Genomic DNA, 10,766 nt, shown 5'->3' with positions numbered 1-10,766 from the left:
TTTCTCCTCTTGTTTTGTTCGGAATTTCCACAAAGATGGATCTTAATGCTGGTTTTAGCTGTTGAAACCGAGGCTGGGGGCCTGCCCCTAGTGTACCTAAACTCATAGAGCACCGTCTTGGCACAAAACAAGATCTGATTTGCACCCTTCCTTTCTTACTGCTGCACAGTGGTAACAGCAGCGTGGTAGCAACAGGAGTTATCTAACGTATAACCAAAAATCTGTCTTGTGTAGGGTGGGAAAGCATCGAGTTTCTTAGGACTGAGCACCACAAGAGGAATGCCTGTTCTAAGGAACTTCCTTTCAAGCCATTCTTTCAGTATTTTAGTGTGTTCTTATACTGTCTATTTAGGCAGAGTGCTGGTTTTTCACCAGTACTCTTAAGCGGGGCTGGATTTGTCACATTAGGTGTTTACAAAATCTTCTCCCTCTCCACCCCCCCCTCAACCCCCCTGTATATTTGTTTTCTTTTTGGCATTAATAGCAGAGCTGCCTCCAAATTTTCAAAATCTAAGTAGACAGTTTTTCAGCAAAAATTCTGCCAAATACTGCTTGTTTTCAACCCTCCTGCAGAGTACTAGAAGTCAGTGGAATTTCTTTTCACTAACAAAAGTTCATAAAGTCTAATTGTACTTAGAATTTTTGGACGTTTTTCCAGTTATTTCTAGCTCCTACTGGACCTTCATTTTTGTGCTGTTTGGTAATCTTTTCTTTCCTTTGCAGGGAAGGATAGCACCTGATTTACCCTTAAACCTGCTTTCTCTAGAACTTTGTCACCTTTCAGTGGGTGTGCAGGTATTTTCCCTTCTTTTTTGCAGGGAACAGATATTCCAGTTTCAAGCTGATTTTCTTATAACCACAATCATTTAAATACACATTGGTCCTCAGTCCTGTCTTGCCTAGTGAGGCTGCTGTTGTCAGTGACGTGCCAGCGTATGACACCAGGACAAACATTTGCTCATCAGCAGTCAATATGCCAGCTCGGGGATCATAAACTACCTTTTACAAGCCTTACAAAAAACTGGGAATTTTTAGTTTAGGATATATTGACTGTTAAATATGAAATGTTACCTTTAAAACAAAATCACAGACGTTTAGCGTTACACCAGTTGAAATTCCTCTCTCTCAAAATATTTTAAGTTAGGGTACAATCTAAAAAAAAAAAAAGAACTTACATTTTTCCAACCATTCCTATAATTTTCTTTAGTGAACTGTATTAATCTCAAAAATTTTAATCAGGGTTGCTGCTACCGTTTTCTGTGAGGGTTGGATTTGGTTGTTTGCCCCACTGTCTGAGGAGTGTTGCAATCATCTGTAAACACAGGGGACATTTAGAGTTAATAAAAGGAAAACACTGAAGCTTTGATCCGGGGAGAAGCAGGAGGTGGGTTTTGTTTTTGAATTTCTTCTTCATGATTTTACAGTTTATTAGTGCCAGGTTAAACAAGCTAATGGGTTCAAATTATAACAAAATAATTGCAGTGGTTTATAGAGCCGCTATGAAATAACCCCCCCTCCCCTTTTTAACCTTTCATCTTAGTCTCATTCTTATCTGTGGACTGCCCCTTTGCCCTCCCCTTCCACTTTGCCTGAAAAATAAGCAGAAAATACAGTTTGCATTATGCCTGTACACACTTCTAGTTTTTTTAATACCTCCCCAGAGGAAAGCAGATAAATAAATATACATTTTTCAATAGTTGTAGACCATTTGTTTAACATTGGCTAACTCCCCAATAACTAGCAGAAGATTATACACGCAAATCTAATTTTCTTGCTAACTTAAATCTCTCTTGGGAACCTTGGTGGCTGCCTGCAAACATTTTCCTTGAATCAGCAGTATTATGTTGCTAAAAGTATATAATGTAAAAAGCGAACTAAAAAATGGAAGAAGATTTAGAAAGTAGGAGGAGATGGAAAAGGGAAGTACTATAAAGGGAAGGGCATCTATAAAGACAGAGGGGTCTAAGCCTTTTACAATAGAGGCAGGCTGAAATAACCATGGTTTCTTCTTTGAGTCGTGAGAATAGCTATTTTCTTGTTTAAAAGCTTAAAGAGCTATTAAGTTGGGCAAATCACTGGTAAAACAGCTGGAAATGTAAATAGCAATTTAAACAGTCCATTGCCCCTCAATCCAAATGTGGAATGTGCAGATCTACTTCAAAAAAGTTCCTCTGGTTTTATTATATTGTCAACGGTAAGAGGATTGAGTAGGCATCCTTTCTCCGTGGGCTGAATGGAGACGGTGTGCTTTATTTAGAAAATCCACAATTTTTTTTCCTTTTCTCATTTTTCTCTTTTTTTCCTTCCCCCCCCCTTTTTTTTCCTTTTTTCCTTTTTCTCAATTTTTTTTTCTTTTTTCTTTTTTTCTTTTTTTTTTTTTTTTGCAAGTGAGCAGACGGGTCTCTAATTTTCACACCATTCTCCCTTAGAGACCTCCTTCAATTGCACCATTCTTTCATTATGTGGAACTAATGAAGTGCTCTGCAACCTTTAGGTCTCCAAAGAATCCATTGCTCTAGGAATATAGTCCTTAAATAAAACATGTTTCATTGGCTGACTTCAAAACACTATTCTTAGGGGGGGGAGGGAGGGGGGATAAATAATTGGCCTGGAATCACTGTGTGAAAAAAGAAGAAATTACATCGGACAATGCTTTTAAATTATAGTTACAGTCAAAGGATACATTCAGCAATGGCAGTTTTGGGTCTTATTCCTAGTAAGTTGCCAAAATTGGAATATAATTTTTTGAAGTCCCAAATTACAAATCTTTGTATGACTATTGTCTTTTCAGTGCTTGTCTTCTATTGAAAACTAACGGGTTTTGTGGTGTAACAAATAATGCCATGCCCGATCAATAAGACTAATAATTCAGCAGCTGAGTTTGAAGGCTGGCTGCCTTGGGTGGCTTAAGAATAACACCTCACATTTTATACGTTGCTTTTCATCTCAAAGTGCCCACCAAACACGAACTCACTCACGTGGCTGTTTGTTCAGCCTGCGGAAGCGTAGAGCTGCATTACCCGTGACGTGTCGGGTGCTTTACTCTCCCGTGAATATTTGTGGGTATGAATGCAACTTATTTTCGTTTGCCATGATGGACCTTGTAGAACACAGCTATTTCAAATTTGTCAAAGTCTCTTCTCTTTCTAAGCAATGTCTGCCCTCTGGCATTTTTAATTGATTTGCCTTTCTTCTCTAAAGCTTTTAATTGGTCTGAGCCCTGTTTTCCTTCCCCTGCCCTAAACCCAGTACCCTTACAACTGAAATGTGCTCTCTCATAATATCTTTGTCTGCAAAATCTGCTTAAAAAAAAAGGGGGGGGGGGGGGGGAGGGGGGTGATGACAGGGGGAAATAAAGCTGTAGTTCAACATAAGGTTGCTTGTATATGTCAAGCTTTTATCTGAACCTAGCAAAGAAATGTAAACATCTCATTTTTTATTAGTATTCATTTCCTTTAGCCTTGCTTATCTTTTGCTTAATTTTATTTGGTGCTTGATCTAATTTGTAGCATATTGGATTTTGGCTTTGGTAAACTGAAATAACACTATCAGCATGATTATTGTTATAATACTGGCATGAGAGATTTGCTGGCTTAATTTCAGTGAAAGCTGGAACAAACTGTAATGTCTGTCTTTGTCTGTAAAACAATTTATATTTATAGAAACTGTTGTAATCGTCTCTTTTTGAGTGAAAGGATTTCTTGGAGCATAACTGTTCTACAAAACCCAAGTGTTATCCCAAATTTCTAGTCTAAAAATAACGTATTTAAGCTCCGTCAAACAGATTAGAAAACATTGCTTAATGAAGATGGAGCTTTAGTTTTTGGGTGGCTAAGGACAAGTTGCAGTCTCTAATTAGCTCCCTCTGAATCTTGGTAGGACAGCACACTGCGCTTTGCAGTATTAAAGACTGTGGAGCAGAAGTCAAGAATAAGGACTAAGTTTTGCCAAGGTCGTTAGCAGCGGTGGTTGCCTAATTGTGGACTCCCTTGCGTGGCCTGATTTCAAGCCTGCACGGAGCTCCCTATCGCGGCGTTAAGCCACTCGGAGACACCTGAAATCCCTTCGAAAGCCTCGGCTGTGACTCTGTTTCTGGGTTTCCAAACGTCCCATGTGAACCTGAGAAAGTCATTTAACCTCTCTGTATGTTCTTTATCTTTACAAGGGGAGAATACTGCTCCCCTTTTCTGTGTTACAAGAACTAATTAATGAATATTTATCAATGTCTCTGTGCAGAAGTGAGTTGTACAATAGTGGCCTTGTGATAAATAATTTTTAAGTTGCAGATTTGGAACCTGCTGGAGTTCCTATAGCCTGGTGTAGAGTCACTCCTGAGCTGTATCTGTCGGCTCCTCGTGTGGAACCCGGGTGCCCAGGGAGACGGTTCCTCTTGGGTTCTGCCCCCAGCAGCGTACGCGGTCCCTGGCTGAGGAGCCGTGGCTGGGCGGCAGCGGGAGCCCAGCGGGATGGAGGGGGAGCCCCCGCAGAGCGGGCTGTGGGCTCTGCGGCACCTGCGCCGTGTCCAGCAGGGACTGGGGCAGAGCGGGAGCTTCCCGTGCGCCCCCAGAGCCCCTCATCGGGCCCTTCAGATCTGCAGGGCCGGCACGGCCTTGGCGCACGCTCCAGGGCATGAGTGAAGGCCAAGTAAAACCAGCAGAAAGCTCGACATTGTTCTGAGTTGTTGGGTTGGACGTGCAGATGAGAGTGAGCCCCTGTTTGAACAGGTAATCACATGCTAGCTGAAAACCAAACCTACAGGGAGAGCTGTAGGAGGTGGATATGCCCTGCTCAGTGTCAGGTCAATGAACACTGACATGTAGATTAAATTGTCTGTTTCCAGGTATAAAGAGAGAAACCTGAGATGCTGTGTTTAAAGCAGGTTCTGAACATCCACAAGATCTTACATGTGCCGTCTGCCACCTTGCTCTTGGCCCAGGTACGTCTCCACATACACCTCACGTGGCCTTTCTGGTATCCAAGGATTCTCTGCCTTCACTTGGACATGGGCAGGGCAAGGATTGATTTCGCTTTTCTATCATTCTACTGCAGGTGTTTGACTGAAATGAATTCCAGATTATTTTAGATGTGTAAGTAAAGCATGATCAGTTGAAGCAGGATGAGAATTTATCTGGGAGCTCTCCCGCAGGTCTCAGCTTCTGCTTCCTGTATTTTCCCTCAGTGATAGTATGTGTCTTTCCTGATTTCGTGAGCGCGCTGCTGTGAACCAGTTTTACCATCCTGTTCTGTTCTGTAAGCTGTAATTTAGCATACCCACGTTAATCCAGTCCATCTCTAATGACATAATAATACTAACAAACTGCAACGTTATTAATGGGCCTATGCTGCATTTCATCTCATTTGAAAAGAGAATCGGTAAGCACATGAGACCAGATCCCACTCTCTTTATTCACGCAGCTATGCCCATTCAGTTGAACAGGATAATATGCAGGATTAAGGTGAGTGGAATTTTACCCTTTCTATATCAGGGCCTCCTGAGGACGCTGCATTTAATTCTATTTGATAATCTTCTCTTTTATTTGCCATTTCACACCACCTGAAACTGCAGCTGCCTGTCAGGAATTGAGTTAGTCTGAGCTTGAGCTATCTGGTAGGTAGCTTAGTGCACTAAAGCACTGGCTCCTCTGGAGAGCCCTGAGGGAGAAGAACTCATTTAGCAGAAAATGATAATTGGGTTTCCAAATGGTTCTGGAATTGCCGCTCTATATCTGGGTAGGATGATGCATTTGAAAAGCCTCTGCAAGTGCGTAACCGAGCGGGCTGTGCTTTGAAGGAGAGGCTGGGCTCCTGGGCACCCTGATTCCTGGTTCCTTTAAAGATGATCACTGGGAAAACGTGAGAGAAGCGTTCTACCCCAGAGGCGCAGCGAGCTTTCAGCAGGAGGGGCTCGGGGAGGGATGTTTGTGTTCGGTGCTGGAGAGGGGTCACTGCCCAGTCCTTCACAGCAGCACTGGGAAAAGGGGCTGGCGACTGCACGAGCATGGCCCAGGAGCCACAGGCTCCTCAGCACCACGCACCGCCCTCTGAGCAGGGCTCTGAAATAGAACCTGGGGCTGGGGAAAAATGTCGTAGAGGAATGAAGATTTGCTGCCCTTTTGTTTTCATAAACTCTCTGCAAACTCCGGTTAGAAGAGCTGCAAATACCAACACCCATGGGTGTATAGACTTTTTTTTTTTTTAAGAAGGGGGAGACACTGGTTGATGTAGAAAAGTCTGAGGCAAAGATCTGGCCGTAGATATTTTCTGTGGTATCTCCTCTGTTGGAAGTTTCCCTTAAAGCACATGGTCATGCTACTTTGGTTCCATCGGCTTAGTCGGGTGTGCTGAGAGGGCAGCACGGTTCTGCTCAAAACGTGCTCTTTGCCTGCTGCTGCATAGTTCTGTGGGAACTGGATTTTACTTGTATCGTGCCCATTAAAACCCAAAGCACACAACTGTATTCTTACATCAAACTTTTATTTTTCGTTTACTTTGGCTAGTCTTTCAGACTAAAACATGCTTATCTTCCTTGGGTAATGCTCACAATAGTGCTCAGCATCCACTTTTAAGTGTTTGAACGTCTAAAAATGTGAGGAACACAAATTATCCTTCCATAAAAGAATCTGCTCGGTCTTCTTGAAAGTTAAACGGTATTCTGGTAGTTAAAGAAGCTTGATCCAAGTATTTTAAGGATCCTACTGTGAGATGAGGCAGTCCCTTTTTTCCTTCTCTCTTAAAAGACACTGAGGAAAACGATCTTCTCCCCGCTTTGAACAGTTCTCTGTTCAGAAGCCCTGTCCTGTTTACTGGGAAGAGTTGCACCTCCTTATCTGTCCCACTCCGTAGCTGATCTGAGCGGAGATGACACCGGAGCTGCTTACCCAGGGCTGTAGGAGATGGGACCTTGCTTGTTCTCACTGTGAGCCTTCGCTTGCCCCGCGGTGCTGCTCTGCCAGTCACTTCTTACCAGGTGAACACAGAGTCCTCATGCTAGAAGACTCCAGGCTGAACGTGCTGCTGCCACCGACCTGGTAGTCCCTTGTCTTTCCAGGTGGCCGCCGGAGTGTTTTATAGCCACTTGGCACGGCTGGAGAGGCCTGGGCGACCATCCAAGCAAGGGAGATGCGGGCTCTGTGGGCAAAGCCAAGCCCAGTTCAGCTGTGTGAGAGGAACAGAATTACTGAATTAAAATGTATTTAATTACAGTACAAGGAATTACACATGTTTCTATTTCAATATAGGCTCCTACTTTGCAATAAAACTCAATTTGGTCAACACAGGTTTTGCCTAGGATAGAAGTTGTTACTGGTAATAGACCGGGCTTACTGGATAAAGTCAGGGCTTGATCTAAAGCAGCCCTTTAGCTGCTTTATGCAAATCTCCACCACCCCATAGCTCCCCGCTCCGTAGCTAGCTGGGACTGGGGATCCTAAAGGGATTGATGCCCTGACCTGGGCCTTGGTCCTCCAGATGTTTTTGATGGAAGTGTTTTTCTCCCTGCAGTAAATTGAACATTTGGTGCAATACAAAATTACCTAATTTTCAACAGCATTGGACCCTTTTCGTATTACAGCACATTAAAAGGAAAGCCTTGAGAGTAGCTTTGGTACTATGGGCCTCCCTGAAGAATGCAGAATTTCAGATCAGTACGCAAATCTCACTCTAGCTCTCAGGAGCAGGATGGGTGGGTGGGGAAGGAAGAAAATTGCAGGAGCAGGCTGCATTGCAGATATTTTTCTTTCCCATCTGCATGAAGGTGTTATGAGAAACAACCTTAAATTGTTTTTGGAATTGTGGAGTCAGGAAAAATTTGGATTAAAGAACTTCTGTTGGAATTTTCTTAGTGTCTTGTTGGTGCTGTTAATGTTTGAACGGAAACATTTTGAGTTCAGGAAGGGTCTGTAAGAACTGATGTGAGGGTCTTACAGGATCTTGCCATGACTGGGCGAGATGTCCTGCCAGCTCACTCACCTCTGCCGCTGCTCTCACGGGCTGCAGTTGAGATTTGCAGCCTCTGGAAGTCTTGAGGTTTCGGGGGGGGGAGGCAGATAGGCAGGGCTCTGAATTGGAACAAAATAAAATTTCACAGTATTAAGTCCTCTGTGAAGTGGAATCAGCTTTTTCCTCTGAACTGCTGTTGTGGTATGTTCTGCAGAGCAGAGGGGACTGCCCGTGTGGATTAGAGCCCTGTTACTCCCCACATTTGGCTTTGAGCTGAGCTGAAGGATAAAGGGCCTGTGAGTAGAGGCCGTGGCCCCTTCTCTTTATCTCGCAGTATACGATTCCGAGCCTGCTGAGACCGTCTTTGCAGCAGTCTATATGCAGGAGTGGTCCTGCTGATGAATACGTACGTGATTCAGCGTTCCTTGCCTGTTCAGGGCCTTGATTAGAGCGGGAAAGCACACAGATAACTGACTGCAGATCGAGGGTAACAGTACGAAAGGGAACAATGGAAGTACCTCTGCTTGAGGGCCCTAATCAGGGCTTTGAAGAAGAAATCGGAGCTGGCTGTAGCCATTTTTGAAGGACAAGTTCACCTTAAAAAGACTGATCATAAAATGTCTCCTAAAACAACCCAAAAGCTTTCTCATCTCTTGGGTTACTAGAATTCTTGTTGCTGTCCTGTGCAGTTGTTAGTCAATGACTATCCAGGATTTAAGTTTAAAAATGACTGGCATAAGCCTAAGATACCCAAACCAGTACTTTCCCCTGAGTTGCTTGACCTTTTTAGACAGTGCAAACCTGGGTGGTCAAGAGAATAGCCTGTTGAAACAGCAGCAATACAACATATTTCTTTGCAATCACAATAATCAGTGAAAGGCGTTCTGAGAGTGAGCTGCCAATGGTAAGAATACGACGGTAAGTGATCCGTGCCAGATCAGGAGCCAGAACTCGTGCTGGCATGAAGCGGCTGTTTTGAAGGCTTCTGTGGAGGAGTCGTTGAGTTAAAATTCTGATTCTACTCTGGTCTAAAGTTAGTGGATGGACAAAGAGTAGTGGGATCCTGCTCACTGCATCCCCTTTGTAGTCAGGATAGACTTGGATGCTGGTGTATTAGCACCTCCTACCTCTCCCTGTGAAGTCCAGGTCAGTGTGCTGTGGCTTAGCTTCCGTCAGCTGGTTCTTGTTTAAATGGGAGTGCTCTCGCCATCCATTCCCTTTAGAACATAGGCTGGCACAGAAATCTGAACGCTCAGCTACTGTTTCCCTAGTCTTCCGTTTTTGGGTTGGGCTTTTTTTGCCTTGCTATTTCCCTTCTGGCTCCCCTTCGCCTTCGCTTCCTAAAACCAAACCATTTCAGAATGCTGCTGTCCGTCTCCTTGTGAGCACAAAGACACATCGCTGCCTCCAAAAGTATTTTGGCAACAGAGTTAACAAACAGGACTTTAAGAAAGGTATCCTTTCCAGCTTCATGTTTCCCCAGGTCCTTGTCGTCGTCTTCCACCTGCTGTGGTGTAATCTCAGAGCAGGTAGTACCTACGACCTTGTTCTGTGCAATTTCTCTTGCAGCTTTTGTGGAAGTCCCTCATTCATTTTAGAGGAGACTGCTGCCACCAGTCTCCTGCGTAATGCAGGTCATGAAGTTTTACCCAGCCCTTTATGCATCAAGTCCTCATTCACCTCTTTGAGATTGCAACCTTCATCTTGGAGAAGATGTGTCTTTTACCAGGGTGGAGTGAGCACCAGTAATGGAGGATCTGCTCTGCTTTTTGTGGTGGTGGTGGTATGTTCCAGCTCTTCATTAATATTGTAATCTTTTCCTCTCAGTGGTTACAATCTAAGAAAGAAGGAAAAAAAAATATCTCTTGCTCTTTCTAGTAATGTTTTCCCCCCTCCTCTCTAGCTGCTAAAGCATTTTTCTGATTGGGAAGCTGCCTGCAAGACAGTTAAGGGGAAAGCACAATGCTCAATACGGCGTATCACGATCCACCGTGGTAAAAGATTTGCAGGTTTTTAAGGAAATGTTTTTGTATGAGTTTTAATCTCATTTGGCACCCTGGCAATGGAAGGGGAGGGTCGGTTGGATGAAGCAGGTGACATGTTTTGGAGGAAGGTAAGAAACAGGAGAGCAGCTCTCCTCAAGCGTGAGTTGATGTACCTCTTCAAAGTTTGGCACTAACTCACACCTTTTTTTGGCCAGAATATCCAAATTTACCACTACTTCCACAGTGTTTCAAACATTGTCTCACTTCCTGAGAGAGTAAGATAAAATTGATTGTAATATCACCAAAGGTATGGAATAAATATCCCCTTTTAACTGTTGCAGCAGCTGCTATGTAATTCCCCACCCCCTCCAAGGAAAAAGAAAAAAACATCCTCCTCCTCTCAGACACCAAACCTTCTCGTAAAAAACTTTCATTATGGATTATACTGGACTTTTTTTTTTTCCTCTTTTCTCCCAAGGACAAATCAATGAAATACTTTAGCTGCAGGTTGCTACTTAACTTCTGGAAAATTTAGATGCTGTGTTTTCCTGGAAGGAAGTAACATAGCATTGAGCATGTGGTGCTATGCATGTCCATTGCCTCTAGTTTCTGAAGCTTCCTCTAAATCAGTGTAGAAATGCAAAATAGTCTATATTGCTTCGAAGAGCTGGTTTCACATTGTTCCTTTCTTCCTAACAGAAAAGATTTAAGTAAAGCTTGGAGATACATGGTTCAGTGTTCAAAGTATAGCCGCTCCCTGCACAAATTCTGGCACGTGGCCCCCGTGTCCACTGTCCAAGGGAGCCGGGTTTTGCTCAGCCCTTCATACTACGCTTCGGGGAG

Source organism: Athene noctua, chromosome 3, assembly GCF_965140245.1.
Source record: "Athene noctua chromosome 3, bAthNoc1.hap1.1, whole genome shotgun sequence".
NCBI classification, from domain to species: Eukaryota; Metazoa; Chordata; class Aves; order Strigiformes; family Strigidae; genus Athene; species Athene noctua.
The sequence above is the reverse complement of the archived record's forward strand: the minus strand, read 5'-3'. Positions refer to the sequence as shown.